This window comes from Sciurus vulgaris (assembly GCF_902686455.1).
Source record: "Sciurus vulgaris genome assembly, chromosome: 16".
Classification (NCBI taxonomy): domain Eukaryota; kingdom Metazoa; phylum Chordata; class Mammalia; order Rodentia; family Sciuridae; genus Sciurus; species Sciurus vulgaris.
Window position 1 is genome coordinate 72,879,546 of NC_136477.1, and position 20,954 is coordinate 72,900,499.

The window sequence follows — 20,954 nt, forward strand, 5'->3', positions numbered from 1 at the left end:
TCCAGGCGCTTCTAGCTTTTAGGGTCTGAATTGAAAAATCTGCTGATATCCGTATTGGTTTCCCCCTGAATGTAATTTGGTTCTTTTCTCTCACAGCCATTAAAATTCTGTCTTTATTTTGTGTGTTAGGTATTTTCATTATACTGTGCCTTTGTGTGGGTCTGTTGTAATTTTGTGTATTTGGAGTCCTATAAGCCTCTTGAACTTGATTTTCCATTTCATTCTTCAGATTTGGGAAATTTTCTGATATTATTTCATTGAATAGATTGTTCATTCCTTTGGTTTGTTTCTCTAAGCCTTCCTCAATCCCAATAATTCTTAAATTTGGCCTTTTCATGATATCCCATATTTCTTATAGATTCTGTTCATGATTTTTTACCATCTTCTCTGTTTCTTCAACTTCATTTTCAAGGTTAAATGTTTTGTCTTCAATGTCTGAGGTTCTGTCTTCAAGGTGTTCTATCCTATTGGATATGCTTTCTATGGAGTTCTTGGCCTATACCCAAAGGACTTAAAATCAGCATACTATAGTGATGCAGCCACATCAGTGTTCATAGCTGTTCAATTCACAATAGCCAGATTGTGGAACCAACATAGATGCCCTTTAATTGATAAATGGATAAAGAAACTGTGGTGTATATATATACACACACACACAATGGAGTATTACTCAGTCATAAAAAAATAAACTTATGGCATTTTTAGGCAAATGGATAAAATTGGAGAATATCATGCTAAGTGAGATACGCCAATCTCAAAAACCAAAGAATGAATGATCTCGCTGATAAGCAGATGATGACACATAATGGAGGGTGGGAGGGGGGCAAGAATGGAGGAATGTATAGAGGGAAAAGAGGAGTGGGAGGAGTGGGTGGAAGGAAAAAAACCAGAATGAATCAAACACCATTGCCCTTTGTAAATGTATGATTACACAAATGGTATGTCTCTACTTCATGCAGAAACAGAGAAACAAGATGTATCCCACTTTTTACAATAAAATAAAAAATATCTAAGTAACAAATTATATTTGAAATTTTTAAAAATAATTTTTCTTAAAAAATTAATATATTGATGCAAACATAAGCACTTATATATTGGGCTAAATTCTCTCAATGTATTGTGATAATCATAGCTATACAAAAAGGACCAAGGCAACACTCAACAAATACATCATTGAATGAGTGAATGACTGGTGTTTACTTTCATTCTTAAACTCTGTGTCATGGAAATCAGTCTTTGTCTTATGATTGAGCTTCATTTCTGAGTCCAGGGTTAAATATGAAAGCAGGACGGCAAAAGTAATTTGGCAATGCTAATTCAAAATAATGCTGGGGGAATCAAAGATGGTGGACTAGAGGGAGGCTGCATTCCTTGTCACTCAGTAACTCCAATTTCAAGCAGAGGATATCTTTTTCTTGGTGAGGCAGCTTTTTCTACTTATTGATTCCCTGGTGATTACCCCATTTGTCTGCTGTGATGACCTGCAGTCTGCCAGCATATCAACGCCTTTTCTGAGTGCAGATTGCTCACTGTGAAGCACCTATCATCTGCCATTTGCCTGCCTCTGGCTGGTCCATCACCTGTCTTACACCTATCCATCACCCAACACACAAGGTTCACCTCCCAATCGTCTGACAAGAGTCAGCAAACTGATCGCCGACCGCCAGTGGAGCACCAGCTCCCTGATGTTGCATGGAAGTTCTCTGCCACAGTACCTGAAGGTTTCATTACACATGACTGCCACCATTTTGAGACAACAGCCAAGCCCCCTAGAACCCCTGGCCAGACTAAGCCCCATCTCCAGGATTCCTCAGCCCGACCAATCACTCCCTGTCTCTGGGACTCTCATGTTGACTGACTCCTCCCTGCCTCCAGGACCCCCAGACCAACCAAATGAGCCCTAGCACAGGGACCCCAGACCGACGGATTGCACCTGGCCTCCAGGATCCCACAACCACACCAAACACACCGGACCTCCTGGACCCCTACCTGACCAACTGCATCCTGCCTCCAGGACCTCCAGCTGACCACGTCCACACCCTGAGATGCAGCTCCCCATTTGCCAACACATTTTGAAGCCAGAGCAGCCATCTTGGATAACTCTGAAAGCTGTAGCTCCAATCTTTAGGTGGGACAAATCCCATCCTGATATGCATACTGGAGGCTTGAGGCTCATTGTCAGGTACCTCTCATGCATCAGGCCACTAAAGACTGGTTGGTTTCATTACTATATGACTATTATTCTGCAGATTTTTTTTCTCCTTATTAGAAAAAAAATTGTTTTTATTTCTTTACCTTTCTTGCTCTCTTTTCCTTTTGTTTACCTGTTCCCTCAAAGTCTCTTTCTCCCTTTTTTTGCATGCTAACATCCAATTTCTTTTGAGTACACTCTCATCCTTTCTATTATCTAGAACTTTCTATAATCTTTTCTTATCCCATTATCAGCCACATTCTACATCCCTCTGCATCATCTTTGTCCTCCATTAGAAACTGCAGACCTTATTTCAAATTTGTTTGTTTTATTGAAGATAATATTTGAATTCATTCTGTTTATTATGACAATTTTGTTATTGTCCACAAAGGGGCTATTTGTTCTAGGACTGAACAGTGTCTGAATTGGGCACTGCTAATATTGATCTCCACTTAAAGAAAGGGTTTTGGAAACATATAGGGCCATTATAAACCTATAAGGGGAAATCTGCAATGCCCCAGATCTGCACTGTTATAGGGTAAGATACATGAACAACATGAAAAAACAAGGGAAGAAAATTATCCAAACAAATCTAGATTCTATATTAATAGAATCCAATGACAGTATGTTAGGAGAAATGTCAGAAAAGGACTTCAGATTATACATGATTAAGATGATTCATGAAACAAAGGATGAGAAAAGAGAGCAAATGCAGGCAATGAATGATAATACCAATAAGCTGAAAGAGCACCTGCAGGAAGCAAAAGAAAATTTCAACAAAGAGATGAGATACTCAAAAAAAAAAAAAAAAAAGAAGAAGAAGAAGAAAATCCTTGAAATGAAGGAAACAATAAACCAAATAAAAAACTGAATGGAATGTATCACCAAAAGACTAGACCACTTGGAAGACAGAAACTCAGACTGTGAAGCAAAATATTTAATCTTGAAAAGAAAGTTGCCCAAACAGAGAAGATGGTAAGAAATCATGAACAGAATCTCCAAGAACTATGGGACATCATGAAAAGAACAAATTTAAGTATTATTGGGATTGAGGAAGGCACAGAGATACAAACCAAAGGAATGAACAATTTATTCAATGAAATAATATCAGAAATTTTCCCAAGCCTGAAGAGTGAAATGGAAAATCAAATATAAGAGGCTAACAGAACACCAAATGCACAAAATCACAACAGATACACACCAAGGCACATTATAATAAAAATGCCTAACATTCAAAATAAAGATAGAATTTTGAGAGCCACAAGAGAAAAGCATCAGATTACATATACAGGTAGACCAATGCAGTTAGTAGCCAACTTCTCAACCCAGACTCTAAAAGCTAGAAGAGCCTAGAGCAATGTATTTCAAGCTCTTAAAGAACATGGTTGCCAACCAAGAATCCTAAACCCAGCAAAACTGTCCTTCAGATTTAAAGATGAAATAAAATCCTTCCATGATAAAGAAAAGTTTACATAATTTACAAATAGAAAGCCTGCACTACAGAATTTTCTCAACAAAATATTCCATGAGGAGGAAATGAAAAACAACAACGGAGGTCAGCAAAGGGAGAAACTACCTTAGAGAAAAACCATGCAAAGGAGAAACCAAGCCAAATTAAAAACCAAATATAAGCCCAAATGACTGGGAATATAAATCATATCTCGGCCACGTGCGGCCCCCGCCGTGGGGACCGGGCTGCACAGGTGCTGCCCAGGAGCCCGCTCCCCCGCCTGCACTCACTGAGCATGCCAGGCGGCCGCGGCTGCCCCACTGCCCGCGACCAGCCGCTTCCGCCACAGCGCCTCGCTCCGCTGCTGCTAGCCCGGGCAACGCGCCACGCACCGCGCCGCGCCTGCGGCTCTGCGCGGCTGCCCCATGACCGCCGGAGGGAGCCAGCGCGCCAGGCTGGGCCGCTGATGTCGCGGCCAGGGCGCACTCGGCGCTCTGCTGGCGATGCCTGCGCGCCCGCTAGCCCCACCCCCGGCTGTGGGCGTCGCGTCAGCGTGGGCCAGAAGCGCCCGCCACGCGTGGGGCGCGGAGCGGCGGAGAGTCAGATAACGTGGGGCAATGGCTGCCATATATTCTGGAATTTCCCTTAAGCTTAAAAGCAAGAAGACTTCCTGGGAAGATAAACTAAAACTTGCTCACTTTGCTTGGGTTTCCCATCAGTGCTTCCTTCCAAATAAAGAATAAGTTTTACTTGATTGGGCAAGACAGTCGTTGGTCGCATTCTATAAGAAAAAGCTTGAGCTGACAGAAGGTGTTGTGGAAAGGCTTTGGGCCTATATAGGTGACATTCTGCATAGCAAGAAATTGCAGTCTCTTCTCAAGAATGGAAAAACGATTGATCTTCAGACTTCCCTTGTCAAGATCATAAATGAGAGAGTAGCTGAGTCCTCTCTTTCAGGATCCCAGAAAAACATCTGTGCTGTCCTGAGCTGCTGTCAGGCCATCCTCTCCATACCTGCCCTGGCTGTCATCTACACAGCCAAACAAGAGTTGCTGGTGGCCTTGCTGAGCCAGCTGTGCTGGTCTGCCTGCAGGCAGCCAGAGGGGCCGTGGCAGCCCTACTGCTCGAGGTCACTCACCTGGCCCTGGGCCAGTACCTCTCCATCCAGCAGCAGCAGGTCAACCCCAGACGTGTCTTTGGGGATGTGACTGGGCACCTGCTGCAGCCCTGTCTGGTCCTGAGGCACCTGCTCTCTGGAGGCACATGGATGCAGGCTGGGCAGGTCCAGGTTCCCCCAGTGCTCAGCCGGGAAATCAGGAGTCAGCTTGAGGCAGTCCTTCAAGGGGGGCGGGGTTTCGGCCTGATATGCTCTCCTCCTACACAGAGGAGCTCCTGGGCCAGCAGCAAAGAAACACAAAGATTGGGACCCCAAAGAGCCTCCTCACTCCTCTGGACACAGTGGTGACCAGGCTGCTGGATGCTGGCCACTGTGAACCGCACCTTCATGCCACTGTTGTGGCCAACTCGGTTGCTGTGTTGTATAGGCTATTTATAGATTCTTACCTCAAGGAGGGAAACCAGTTTCTCTGCTTCCAGGCTCTCCCCAGGCTGTTTGGTTGCCTGCGAATTTCACACCTGCAGGAGGAGCAGGGGAAAACCTGGGCCACACTAGATTGGACCGCGGAGCTTCTGGTGGTGGAGCAGCTGCTCAGCTCAGTGGCCAGCAGCAACATCTACAACGTGGCCGCCGACAGGGTCCGGCACGGGGAGGCGCAGTTCCACTTCTACCGCAGTTTGGCTGAGCTGCTGATAAACCACCTACAAGTGCCTGTGCCAGCCTGGTTCCGCTGCCTCAAGATTTTGATATCTCTGAATCATTTGATTCTGAAGCCAGATCTGGATGACCTGTTGTCCTCAGCTTGGATTGACGCCGAAGTCACAGAGGTTCGAACCAAAAAAGCCCAGGAGGTGCTCATTTACACCCTCTTCCAGACACACGCCAAGCTGCGGCAGGTGCCACGGTTGTTCCAAGAGCTTCTGGGGGTGATCTGCCGCCCAGCTGCTGAGGCACTGAGGCAGCCTGTGCTGGCCTCGGGCCCCTCCGCCGCACTGTGTGCATGCCTCCTGGAGCTGCTGCCAGGTCAGATCCTGGACATGTGGTCCCTGGTGCTGGACAAGTTCCAGTCTCTAATCCTGCCCTGTTTGAAGAGTGATGTTGACATGGCCCTGAAGTCCCTGTCCCTCAGCTCACTGCTGCACTGCATCATGTTCAACATGCCCAGCCTGGACAGTAGCACGCCCCTGCCTGTCGTCCAACAGACACAGTGCATGATGGAGAGAGTCCTGGGGGAGCTCGTGAAGCCCCTTCTGGCCCTTCTCCTGGACACCCCAAGCCCAGAGTCTGAGCTATGGCTCCAGAAGGTGAGTGACGCTGCACTCCTGCTCTCTCATACCTGGGCCCAGGTGGATGCCATGCTCCATTTGAACTGTTGCCAGTATCGCTCTGTGGCTGGGACCCTGATGGGCAATGTTCTGGAGCTCTCCAGTTTCCCTTCATTGCTCCCAGGTGTGGAACCCCAGCTTTGGAAGAAGGTGGAGAAGTTGACAGCCCAGTCCAGCTCTCTTGGTAGGTACTGCTTGGAACAGCTGCACCTGCAGAGGATGAGGAGGACACTGATGCAGACTAGCTCCCAGGCCGAGCAGGTCCTCCAGACCTTGAAGAGGGATGCTGCCTACATTCTTGATTCTGGCAGGAGCAGCTTGAGTTTAAGGACGACGGCTTCCTGGGACGGGCAGGTGGGAAGAGTGAGTGCACCTATGTATCCTGTAGCACACTGGCACTTGTTAGTGTCAAACCTCCCGATTTTAATACCCTACTTATGTCTAGAAGACATCAAATACCTGGCTAGCATCCTGTTAAGAACTTTACCAACCAGCAAAGCTCAGGAAACCTCTGCAGATGAAGAACTGTACGTCACACTCCAGAGAGTGTCCATGGCTGTCCTTCGTAGCCCTCTCTTTCCAGAGATTCAGGCCCTCCATTCCGCCTTCCTGATGTGTGTAGCTGCACACTGTTCCAGTATTCTGTGCTCCAGTTCCCAAAGTGGCCCAGGTCCTCTCAGACAGCAGGTACCCTGGCTTTTTGAAAAGGACCACACTCTTGTGGCTCACTGGGAATCTAGATTTGCAAAAGTTGGACCTGAAAATGTAGAACCAAGAGGAGAAATTGCCCAGAACTTTCTGTCCCTGGTCAAGAGTGACTTTCCCATCCAGCTGGAGGATGAGCAGTTAGGAGACCTCCTGGGGCTTCTGAACATCATTTCTACTCTGCACCTGAACAGCCTTTTGCCACACCATCACCTGCATTACTTTCTTCTGCTACTGACCATGGCTGTCAGCACGCAGGGGCATTCCTGTCCCCCCCGGGCCCTCCAGTTCCTGATGACTTGCTACCGGCTTCTCAGTTGCCTGCAGAGGGGAAGGAGTGCCCGCTGTGTGTTCAGGGTAATGTACGTCAGTGACATTTTTGAGATTGTGCTGACCTCATTGTTACGAGCCAGTGGTGGACTCTGTGTTGAGGTGGATGACCCCTCTTGGCTGGAATTCCTCCAGGGGGTGGGGTCATTCTTGGAGCAGCTAATGGCAATGCTCATCCAGAGCAGACTGAGTTTGGTGCTCAATTTTGGGAAAATCACTGCGTTCCTCTCAAGGTGTAAATTGCACACTGAGGCAGCTTTCAGCAAGCAGTTGGGAAACCAGAGCCCTCTGGGCAGACAGTTGCTTCTGGTGTGTCTGACCAAGTTGTGCCAAGTCTTGGGGCCTCTTGTCAAGGACCGGAGGCAGCCGCAGGAGGCACCAGCAGCGCTGCCAGAGTTGCTGCAGCAGGCCATGCTACAGATGGCTGCTGGACTGCAGCTGTGCTCAGTACAGGGGACCCCACACCACCACCGGCCCGCAGTGCTCCTCTCGCCTGTCACCACGCTCTTGGAAGTGGACCTGAGCCAGCACCCAGGTGGGGTTGGGATTGCCCAAGGGACGGACAGAGCAGTGCCCTCCAATGCTTCCCTCTACCAAGGTGTTTACTCCCAAGTGCTGTCAGAGTTACCAGCCCTGGCAAGGGACACCCGGTCTTTCCAGGCAGCCTTGCAGTTCTTAGCTCTGTTCTTTTCAGCTTCTACGCTCCATCCACCAGAAGGACCTGTTTTTGTCTCCATGCTTCAAGCCATGAGGACAGTTCTTGCAGATCCTGACATCCCTGCTCTGGCTGCCCAGGATATCGAGCCTCACTTGGGAGCCCTGCTCACCCGGATATTGGAGGCTGGGACTATGGAGGACTTTGGGCTGGTGGTCCAGTCTATTCTTCAGGGCCTCGATGTCCGTCACGTGTGGATGGCAGATCTGCAGGCTGTTTTGTCTGCTGTCAGATTGCTCAAGCTGCTACTAAGCTGCCCGCTCAGTGGAGAGAAAGCAGGCCTGCTGTGGCGTGCCTGTCCCCAGATAATCTCCGATCTGACGCTGCAAAACCGAGAGGCTTGTCAGGAGTGGCCTGTGGTGCTCACAGTGGTCGAACCCATTCTAGATGTCCTGGCTGCCCTGCTGCGGCAGGGCGAGGAGGCCATCAGCAATCCCCACCATGTCAGTCTGGCCTTCAGCATCCTCTTGACGGTCCCCCTGGATCACCTGAGGCCTCCGGAGTATGGCAGAGTCTTCTTAGGGCTGCACAGTGTGCTCTTCTCCATCCTGCAGTGTCATCCGAAGGTAATGCTGAAGGCCATCCCATCTTTCTTGAATTCCTTCAATAGACTGGTGTTTTCAGTTATGCATGAAGGGCGGCAGAAAGACAAAGGAGGTGCGGACGGCCTGCCGGTGGTCCTGGAGTGTGCACGCCTGGTGCTGCAGATGTACAGCTACATCGCCGCGTGGCCCGAGGACTTCACCACATCGTCCCTCTTCCTGGTGGCCCAGTATGTGACGGAGGCACAGAAGGTGACCTTGTACCCCGCAGTGAAGGGCCTGCTGCAGGAGGGCATCTACCTCATCCTGGACCTCTGCATCGAGCCCGATGTCCAGTTCCTTCGCGCCTCACTGCAGCCAGGGGCCAGAGACATCTTTAAAGAACTGTACAGTGACTACCGCAAGTACCACAAAGCCAAGCATGAAGGAGAGAAAAGATATGCAGCCTAGGCCTGTGGCACAGCGCCTAGGGAACCCAGGCGGCGGCCTTGGCCTTGCAGCCCAAGCAGTGGGAGGGTGAGGGTCCTGAGTGTCCTTGTGCTGTGTTGATGGCGTTTTTAAAGGTACATCTTGTGTGCTGTTTTGTCTGATTTGTGTCTTCCTCTTCATCTTCGGTGCTGGTGATTGCATCCAGGGCCTTGTGCGTGCTAAGCACACACTCTTCACTGAGCTCCACCCCTGGCCCCAGAGTGTCTTGCTGTCCATATGTGTTGCATTAGAATCCTGGAAGTGGACCCTGGAGTGAGACTGCTTCAGTAGAAGCGTTGCTGTTCTCAGGACTGTACTATATGTAGTGCTTGTCTTGGCTCAGTGGGTTCTTCCCCCTCCCCAGGGTAGCAGCTCTGAGGAACTGGGTTTTTGCTTCTGCTGTGTGGGTTTGTAATTGAGTCCTGTTTAAATACCTCTGCCTTTTAAATTCAAGCCCAAAGAAATGTGCCTTCCTGATGCCACTCTTCTGTCTTGCCTCCGAGAACCCTTCTGATGACCCTGGGGAGACAACTCCCTGGTCTGCTGAGACAGCAGCAGGCACCTGGAGGCCCCTGGCACCTGTTGGGCGGGTGACAGCACCTAGCAAGTGCTCCTACTTGCTCTTTCCGCTTTGCTCTGTGAATTCATTTTGGAATTTATTTTTTCCATTCAGTTTAATAAAGTAGTTTGGTTTTTATTACCTAAAAAAATAAAAAAATAAATCATATCTCAATAATAACCCTGAACATTAATGGCCTAAACTCATCAATCAACAGACATAGGCTGGCAGAATGGATTAAAATGAAAGGCCCAACAATATGATGCCTACAAGAGACTCATCTCATAGTAAAAGACATCCACAGACTAAAGGAGAAACAATGGGAAAAAAACCTACTAGGCACATGGACTCAGTAAAAAAGCAGGGGTTTCCATTCTTATATCAGTTAAAGTGGAATTCAAGCCAAAGTTAGTCAGAAGGGGTAAAGAAGGACATTTCATACTGCTTAAGGGAACCACAAATCAGGAAGACTTAATGATAGTAAATATTTATGCCCTAAACAATGGTGCATCCCTGTACATCAAACATATCCTTCTCAATTTCAGGAATCACATAGACCACAACACAATAATTCTGGATGACTTTAATGCACCACTGTCACCACTAGATAGATCTTCCAAACAAAAACCTAACAATGAAACCATAGAATTCAATAACACAATCAATAACCTAGACTTAATAGATATATATAGAATATTCCATCCATCAATGAGCGAATTCACTTTCTTCTCAGCAGCAAATGGAACCTTCTCGAAAATAGATCATATGTTATGCCACAAAGCAGCCCTTAGGAAATGCAAAAACATAGAGATACTGCCTTTTGTTCTATCAGATCATAATGGACTGAGAGTAGAAATCAATGACAAAATAAAAAACAGAAATTATTCCAACACCTCGAGACTAAATAATATGCCTTTGAATGAAAAATGGATAACAGAAAACATCAGGGAGGAGATTAAAAATTCTTAGAGGTCGATGAGAATGATGATACAACATATCAAAATCTCTGGGACACTATAAAAGCAGTACTAAGAGGAAAATCCATTGCATGGAGCGCATTCCAGAAAAAAATAAAAAGTCAACAACTAAATGACCTAATATTACAGCTCAAAGCCCTAGAAAAAGAAGAACAGAATAACAGCAAAAGTAGTAGAAGACAGGAAATAATTAAAATCAGAGCTGAAATCAATGATATTGAAAGTAAAGAATCAATTCAAAAAATTGACAAAACAAAAAGTTGCTCTTTGACAAGTAAACAAAATTAAAAACCCTTAGCCACAATAACAGAGGAGAGAGAAACCTCAAATTACTAAAATTTGTGATGAAAAAGGAAATATCACGACAGACACCACTGTGATACAGCATGTAATTGGAAGCTACTTTGACAATTTGTATTCCAAAAAAAATAGAATCAACTGAAGACATTGACAAATTTCTAGAGTCATATGCTCCTCCCAAACTGAACAAGAAGGACATACACAATTTAAAAAGATGAATTTCAAGCAATGAAGTAGAAGAAGCCATTAAAAATTTAGCATCCAAGAAAAGCCCAGGGCCAGTTGGATTCTCAGCCAAGTTTTACAAGACCTTCAAAAAAGAATTCATTCCAATACTTCTCAAAGTATTTCAGGAATTAGAAAAAGACGATACCCTACCAAACTCATTCTATGAAGCTAATATCACCCTCATACCCAAACCAGGCAAAGGCACATCAAGGAAAGAAAAATTTAGAGCAATATCCTTGATGAATATAGATGCAAAGATCCTTGACAAAATATTGGCAAACTGTATCCAAAAGAATATTAAGAATATCATGCACCACGATCATGTGGGGTTCATCCCTGGAATGCAAGGATGGTTTAACATCTGTAAATCAATAAATGTAATCCATCATGTCATTAGACTTAAGGATAAAAATCATATGGTCATTTCAATTGATGCAGAAACAGTGTTTGACAAAATACAACACCCCTTCATGCTCAACACTCAAAACACTAGAAAAAATAGGGATAGTAGGAACATACCTGAACATTGTATAGGCTATTTATGCTAAGCTCATGGTCAACATCATTCCTAATGGAGAAAAACTGAAACCATTTCCTTTAAAAACAAGACAGGGATGTCCTCTTTCACCACTTCTATTCAACATTTTCCTCGAAACTCTAGCCAGAGCAATTAGGCAGACTAAAGATATTAAAGGGATACGAATAGGAAAAGAGGAATTTAAGTTGTCACTATTTGCTCATGACATGATTCTATGTTTAGAGGATCCAAAAACCCACTCCAGAAAACTTTTATACCCCATCAATGAATTCAGCAAAATATCAGGCTATAAAATCAACACTTGTAAATCTAAAGCATTTTTATATGCAAGCAAGGAAACATCTTAAACGGAAATGAGGAAATCAACTCCATTTGCAATAGCCTCAAAAATAATAAAATACTTGAGCATCAATCTAACAAAAGACTTGAGAGATCACTACAATGAAAACTACAAAACATTGAAGAAAGAAATTGAGAAAGACCTTAGAAGATGGAAAGATCTCCCATGTTCCTGGATAGGCAGAATTAACATTGTCAAAATGCCATAGTACCAAACGTGCTATACAGATTCAATGCAATTCCAATTAAAATCCCAATAATGTACCTTACAGAAATAGAACAAGCAATTATGAAATTCATCTGGAAGAATAAGAAACCCAGAATAGCTAAAACAATCCTTAGCAGGAAAAATAAAGTAGGGGGAATTGCAATACCAGAACTTCAACTATACTACGCAGCAACAGTAACAAAAACAGTATGGTATTGACACCATAATAGACAGGTAGGTCAATGGTACAGAATAGAGGACATGGACACAAACCCAAATAAATACAATTTTCTCATACATGACAATGGTGCCAAAATTATGCAATGGAGCAAAAACTTCTTTAACAAATTGTGCTGGGAAAACTGGAAATCCATATGCAAAAGAATGAAACTAAACCCCTATATTTTATGCTGCACAAAAATCAACTCACAATGGATCAATGACTTCAAAATCAGACCAGAGACCTTGCATCTTATAGAAGAAAAAGTAGTTCCAAATCTTCACCTTGTTGGCTTAGGATCAAACTTCCTTAACAGGACTCCCATAGCACAAGAAATAAAAACAAGAATCAATAACTGGGATTGATTCAAACAAAATAGCTTTCTCCCAGCAAAGGAAACTATCAGCAATGTGAAGAGATAGCCTACAGAGTGGGAGAGTATCTTTGCCAATCATACTTCAGATAGAGCACTAATTTCCAGAATATATAAGGAGCTCAAAAAACTCTCCACCAAGAATGCAAATAATCCAATCGACAAATGGGCTAAGGGAATGAATAGACACTTGACAGAAGAAGATCTACAATCAATCAACAAACATATGAAAAAATGTTCACCATCTTTAGTAATAAGAGAAATGCAAATCAAAACTACACTAGGATTCCATCTCACCCCAATTAGAATGGCGATTGTCAAGAATAAAAGCAACAACAGGTGTTAGTGAGGATGTGGGGAAAAAGGTACACTCATACATTGCTGGTGGGGCTGCAAATTAGTGCAGCCACTCTGGAAAGCAGTGTGGAGATTCCTTAGAAATATTGGAAGGGACCCGCAAAATTTTGTCCAGATCTCTTACTCCTTGGCCTATACCCAAAGGACTTAAAATCAGCATACTACAGAGATACAGCCACATCAATGTTTATAGCAGCTCAATTCACAACAGCCAGACTGTGGAACCAAACTAGATGTCCTTCAATTGATAAATGGATAAAGAAACTGTGATATATATATATATATATATATATATATATATATATATATATATATATATATATAATGGAATATTACTCAGCTATAAAGAATAATAAAATTATGGCATTTGCAGGCAAATGGATGAAATTGGAGAATATCATGCTAAGTGGGATAAGCCAATCTCAAATATCCAAAAGGCAAATGATCTCACTGATAAGCGGATGATGACACCTAATTGGGTGTGGGAGCGGGGCAAGAATGGAGGAAGCAGGGACTGTATAGAGGGAAAAGAGGGGTGGAAGGGGTGGGCGGGAAGGAAAAAATAACAGAATGAATCAAACACCATTACACTATGTAAATATATGATTACGCGAATGGTATGCTGTTTCTCCATGTACATACAGAAACAACATGTATCCCATTTGTTTACAATAAAAATAAATTTTAAAAAAAGTATTGTGTTAAAGTACAGTATATGTGGAAATTCTGCTAGCACTTCCAATGTTTAACATGATTCTTTGCAGAAATTTGTTCTAAGAAAATTACCTGAATTGAGTGTTGATTATATCTTCTTCACTTGTGTTTCAGTTGGAAGAGGATGTCATTCTCAATCTCCTTACAGACAAAATATTTAGAAAATATTGTGTACTTCATCCAGTTATCAGTTAAACATTTGACATAAACATAGAAGTTGAATCACCTTCCAGGAATCGCTTGGGTCCTGAGATACTGAAAGGCAAACAGGATATATACTCAACAAAACTTAATTGTGACTAAGGCAACATTTTGTTACTGCTGAATTACTATTTGCCTGATTCTGGAAGGTAGTGTTGATAACAATTTCTTTAGCTTTTGGTTTTCTGTTTCTTTTTCCATTTTTTACCAGTCATGTGACAAAAATATAGTAAAACTAATCAGGAATATAGATATAATTACACAAGCACCTTATTCTCCAAATGTGTAATCATGTTTTTGCTAAACACAAATAAAATATGCAAGGGTATATACACTAATATCCAAAAGAAAAATGGTGGAGGGTAGAATGATATCCAGTCACAAAGGTGAAATAGAACCATGAGAGTTGCAATGTCACAGCTGAAGTTATAATGAACTAGCAATTATCTTGAGTGGACACTATCAGACTTACTTAATCCTTTTTATTTTAACTATATATACTCTCTCTTCATTTGTCCTTAAATTCAGCAAGTCCAAAAATATGACAGGATTCCAGGCTAGAAAAGTATCATTTCTCATCAAAGAAATTTAACTGAAGTAATTTGTTCAGATATGTAATTTTAGAATGCCAGATAATTAATGTATTTTTTTTCATACCTGTGTGGAACCCCTCTGAAACTTCTTTTCTTGTATTCTCTTCTTTATCCAATTTCAAGTTTTCTGACACACTCTCATAAGGAGATACAAGTCCCATACCTAAAGAGAATGTATAATAATCAAAGAATTGTGATAAGACTATCCAAAGGGGAAATGTTCTGAAAGTTTACAGAATATCAGTTATCAGTAAACTTTTATTTTTCAAAGTTAATGGCATATATACTGAGAGAAACAATCTTGGTTTCCAGAGTATGAACTCAACAAAGACTTTCATTTACAAAATGATTCTGCTTTAGTATATCTTGTCAGCTTTTCACTTATTTTCATAGGCAGGCTGCATTATCAGAAAATTAGTAGTATAGAGAAGGGTATGTCATTAAGTAATGAGAGTGCATTTCTGGAATATCCAGCATCAAGTCTTCATTTTGAGAAGTCAACCAATAAATAAAGGAACAACTAGCTGTCTTTACAACAACAAATGCACCAAAAATGCTATGATTCTCATTGGAATGTCTCATATTGATGCTACATTCATATGGTTCCTTGTAGGTTTGGAGGTAAGAAGTTTGTAGCTGCAAGTTCACAAAGATATGGATACAATAATCCAAAGAAAAAATAATCTGAAAGCTTTCAGAATGACAAAATATAAATAAATACCCTTATTTCAAAGCCATTGATATATACACTAAGAATACCACCTTGGTGTTCAAGGAATAAACTCCCTAACGTTTTTACACAAGAAAACGAGGTTGGCATGGCATATCTTGACAAGTGTTTAAGTATTCTCATAAAATGTTTGGCTGAACAGAAAATTAGCTATCTAGAACTATCAATGAAAATTTTGCTCAGTAATAAAGTGCATTACTTGCAGGTTCATGGATATGGTTTTATTCCAAAGCCCCAATAGAGTAATAATAATAATAACAATAATAATAATAATAACAATAATAGAAAATGTAGATCTCCTTAGAACAACCAAAGAATAAAAAATACTATATTTCTTATCCAAATGACTGAAAGGGATGCCACACATATCATGGTGCTTGGTAGATATGAAGGGGAGAAATTGACCACTGCAAGTTGTCTCTATTCTTCCAGTCCATACTGTTCAAATAATCTCTGGACCAGAAATAGATTCATCTTTCATTTGAAGGCAGATAAACAGAAAGAATTTGAATTTCATTTTCTCAGTTTCAACATTATTCCCTTCAAAATTACCTACCAATTCTTTTGTTCCTTCTTCATTTTCCCTTTCTTGTAACACTTCCAAAGCAACTTCTAGAGGTTTGTGCTTGTAACTGTGAATTTTACATTTTTTGGTTGGACTATTCCCACTCCTTCTTGCCTCCCTATATAACAAATATATCATAGAAATAAAATCTCTGTTTCTTTATCTTTTGAGACCATCCCATTTGCCAAGCTTCCTGCTCAAAAGGAAAGGAAGATTTATGTCTGCACTTTATCTGTTTTTCCCCTGAAGTATAGGAAAAATAGGATTCATTTTCAGGTCCTAAATGGACACCATTTCCATGGCTACAAGCAATGTTGTCTGTGGATGAGAATCATTGGAATCACCTTAAAATGTAATGAATATGTAGAATGAAAGGTCTGATGTATCAGAATGAGATTCTGAACTTGGTCACCAACAATCAATACATTACACTTTTAGATTTCCTGTGAGACTACAGTCTACTTCCAATTCTTCTATCCTAACATGAATTTAGCTCTGGTTTCCTCCCTATGATGTCCTCCTAAATGAAAGTTTAAATGACATCATAATCTTCACAATGGGAATTTTAGATATCTGTGGCTTGGAGATCACTCCATAAACATTCATACTTCTTTATATTTCCCCATTTGCTCATTCTGCCATATATATATATGATATATATATATATATATATGATCTAGGTAGTAACAACATTTTACATTACTTAAAGTATATACATACGTAATAATTTGTACTAAAAGAGTTTAGCTCTGAATGATTAGGTCTTCACTCCTCAAATGTTTTCAAAACATACTAAGTTAGGAAGTTTGGAAAAATCTTACTTATGCATCAATCAACATTTTAACAGGAAACACTTTTTACATTTTTAAATTCTGTTTATTTTCCTTCTCTGAGTTTGCTTGAATTTTCTAGATTCCACTGAGTACAACTGCTTTTTTTCTTCATTGACTCACTATACTATGTTTCTCAATCTCCCTTTCCTCTTTCTCTATTTAATTTACTTCCCATTTTCCTGTGATCAATGTATGTATCAAAAATAAGTTCATAATTTATTTCTTTTAGCAATACTCCTAATTTATTCTGTGCCTGAAATGAAAAGATACACCTCATATTATATTTCTTTTCTTTCCCCCCATTTAAAAGGACCATTACTTGAATAATAACATATTAGTGCTCAAGGTAGAAGGCAATATTCTATCAAAATTATTTTGTACTATATATATAGATACATATTTTGTGCTATATACAAGTATATATTATATACATATATATATACATATATATAATACATTATCTTGTATATTTTTTCTCTCTTCTTTGTACCTTGAAAGGGATTACCAGATATACCAGAATCACATATCTCTAGATGTTGCTCAGTGACCCTCTGATAAATTAATGCCATTAATGCATTGTATAAATATTTTATCACTCTTTAGAAATTAGCATATTTCTAATTGTGAAATCATGAAAATTGGAAATTAGACCAATATATTTGGAGCAACAGCACATTTCATAAGACTATCCTATGCACTTCAGTTTAAACTGAGTTCTTCTCTTCATCTGATGTCTGATAGAGTAAAATCTGGATGGACGATATAGAAAATGCTTTCCCTGATAACAAAGTCAATGATGTTCCTATATCCAAAACTACTATACCAAGTGTTTACTTAGTCAATTTTGTATTTTCCACCAAATCTATTCCTAGAGAAGAAATTGCATTTAAAACTGTTTATAGAAATGAACTTGATGTTATTCAGTATCCAAAATTTTTAACACTGGATGGCCAAAAGTTTTCATGGTAAATTATGATACTGGATGTGATTAGAGAGTTTCAATTCTGGCACTTTTAAGAACAATGAGCCACTGTTGTACTTGCTTCATTTGAGTCATCGGAGCCTTTTAAGTTTAATATCTTTCTGAAAAATATTTATGGAGCTAAAATCACATTTAAAAAATGAAGAAAGTAGAAAGAACAAAGGGGATATATTTTACTTGTAAGTAACAGCACATGCAATTTGGATATAATATGCAACAATTTCCATTCAAGAATTAACTAACATATATCCAGTAAAGAAAGATGTCAGCACAGAATCATAGAGTATTATTGACTATTTCCAGAGATTATTGACTATTTCCAGAGATAAAGAATCAGTGTGTTGCTACATAAGGAAAAAAGATATGCTGTGGGAAAACACTGGAGAGCCACTACAGAGAAGCTGCAACAAGATGAAACACAATGTATTGGTTTTGAAAGAAAGAATATATTCATAGAAGGAAAAGGCTAGAGCATTGCCAAGGGAAATTGACTGGGTGCAAGGGAGGAATTTTCCTTCTGGTGGTCTGAGGAGAATCTTATCAACCCAAGTAGAAAAAGAAGAAAAGTAATAGATCTCAGAACAAGAACTACACATTGTTTAAAAAAATTATTAAAACTTTTCCATGTCCATAACATTCAAGGAAATAACATGCAAAACTCCATTGACATTTCACCTCACCCAGTCACATTAGCTTTTATGCAGCTTTAGAATTACAAGTTCTGGTGAGTATGTGGGGAAAAAATACACTCTGAGACAAACTTAGGACTTCCACCCTGGAAAACAGAATGACGATATCTCAGATTACTAGGAATATAACCACCATACATTCCAGCTTTCCCACTTCTTGCTTTGCAACTCAATTTAATAAAATCAGCATAATTGCATAATACATGATACATGGAACTGAATTTATGCAAATTAGTTTTCAATGATCCATTATTATATCAAAATGAAACCCCAAGCAATATACAAAATGGCCCTAAAATTTCTAAATTATAATAAGGATTGTAAAATCAAAATCTCTCTCATTTTATAGGATAACTGTTTATAGGAAAAAAATGTTTTATAGATTATCATTAGTTCCAATACAACATTTTCAGTGAAATACAGTCTTGAATTTTACCTAATATGTCATGTAAAATTGGATGTACTGTAAAATCTTCTGAGTAGAATCAGAGTATGTGTTCAGGAGCCCCTTCACTCAGGGTCATTTACTGAAGCTTTCCTGTGGGGATATCAGAACAAATATGTCTTTCTTTTTTTAGCATTTCTAAATCTAAATTGTGTCTTAAAGTGGAGAGTTGAAGGCACTCACAACAGAAATCCTGGTGGATGTAGGAGAAAAACTGAGTCGTAGATCTGCTGAGTACTCTCTTCTAGTAAACCATGGTCCTGTGTTCTAGCTAAATGCAGATGCTCATGGCACTTCAATTTAAAAGGGTGGTGGCAGCTGTGTGACACAAAGTGCCAGTGATGTGTCTGGTAGAAAAGTGGTTTCATACAGAACCACAAACATGAGCAGATATCTCAGGTACAATCAACCAACTCTGCCAAGAATATTTGGAATTGTTGTTCCATTTTGACCACAAAATATTTGGAGGCACTCTTCTCATGATTAAAAGAGAGTCCTGAGGGCAAACCACCTTTATAAGGGCCATATCATAAGGACTCTCTGTGTGGGAGATCAGAAATGACTACATGTTTATACCTGCAAGATACAGTAGACAGTTAACCTCAAAGGATGCTGAATGTTCATACTGATTTTATGGGTTTTGGAAAATGACTAACAGGAATGTGTTGAAAACTCTCATCAGGAAGATGGGTGTATTGCCTGTTGAAACTTTGTAGAGTACATGTCCACCTGTGCACTACACTTTCAAATGGTTCTTTTGAGAATAATGATAATGTGGGAGAATGACTGTTTGAAAATTCAAATGAGAGAAAAATCCAGGGTTGGTGGAGCAGAATCAGTTGCAATAATTTTCAGCAGTCCCTAGAAGAAATCACAGATTCTGCAAGAAGGCCATATATGCCAGGCTATAAGAACACACAATGGAAAACCTTACTGACTTGAAATACAGCACAACCCAAGATCCCTGCCCTCAGAGTTTCAGAAGAGATGTTCAAATTTCAGACTTGTCTCCAGGATCCATGGACCAGAGGGTTTGTCAGGCAGTTTCTACATTAGATGGACCCACATCTCTGAGTACAAAAGTAAGTACTGAGGGTGAATTTTCCCCAGAAACTTGCACAGTTCCCTCAGCACTTCCTGTGTGTCATCAGAAAGAAAGGAGCAGAGGAGCTAATGACTGATACTTCTTACTCATTTGTCAATGAATACCTTCATATCTAAAATGTTTCTCCACTCTTCTGACAAATTGCTTTTCTTCTTTTAGAAGTCAAACCATCTATTCGGTCCTTCAGGGGTATGGTTTTCCTTCCTGATATTTTCCCCCTTGGGGATTCCTTAGTATCCCAGCAACTACCCTTATTTGGGACCTACAAATTGGCCTGTAAAAATTACTTGTATAAATCTAATTCATTTGCTCCCAGATTGTTGGGGATAATTTTTATATCACCTCTGTGTCAACAGTTCTAATTATTTGAAAGCATATCTGAATAAGTTCTTGGTAAGAAGTAGTAGACAAAAAAAGGATGCCTTTTCTGGAACTTGGTATGAAGAATCTAAAGCTCTTGGTATAAAGAGCTTGTTATTAAGAAGTGAGATTATCAGTCAGAGACGGGAAATGTTAAGAACAGAGAAGACTGTTGCATGACACAGAGAAAAGTATTAAATAGATCTGTATTTGTTAGACCATATAAGAACAGATGAGGAGTAATGACAGATGACAGCATGAGCAGTGAAAGGGAAAAAGAGGATTGATGGCTACATATGTAGTGTAGCTTGACCAATATCAATGCTATGGGCAGGTAGACATGAACAGCCTGTGTGTGAATACAGATGAATAATGAGAAGGAAGCAGTGCAGTGTGACATTCATGCAGGTCTGAATGGAGGGAGTGTTTCCAGAAATACAGATGAAAGACAATTTTCAGTGCTCTGTGTAGAATTAAATTTAATTAAATGAGCAAAGTTTAAGAAACTGATCCAGCTGAAATTCATCCTCTGTTTCTTTTGCATTACCTGCAGATTTACCTAGCTCATTTTCCCTTCCCTTTAGCTATTCAAAGGCAATATCTAGAGCTTTGGTCTTGATTTATTTTATTTTATATTCTTGGTTTAGATTATTCCTACTATCAGAGAATTAACCCAGGAGACCAATATGACTGAACCTCATCCTCAAATTTATTTATTTATTTATTTATTTATTTATTTATTTATTTATTTATTTATTCCTGAGATAACTTCTTGCTAAATTGCTTATGGCTTCA

General features: G+C 40.7%; 1 pseudogene across 1 annotated transcript; it reads left to right on the forward strand.

Annotated features, from left to right (window-relative positions):
- Positions 1-4,203: 4,203 nt before the first annotated feature.
- On the forward strand, positions 4,204-9,422 carry LOC306647371 (unhealthy ribosome biogenesis protein 2 homolog; annotated as a pseudogene). Its single transcript has one exon. The product of its transcript is annotated as an unhealthy ribosome biogenesis protein 2 homolog (transcript).
- Positions 9,423-20,954: the final 11,532 nt, after the last annotated feature.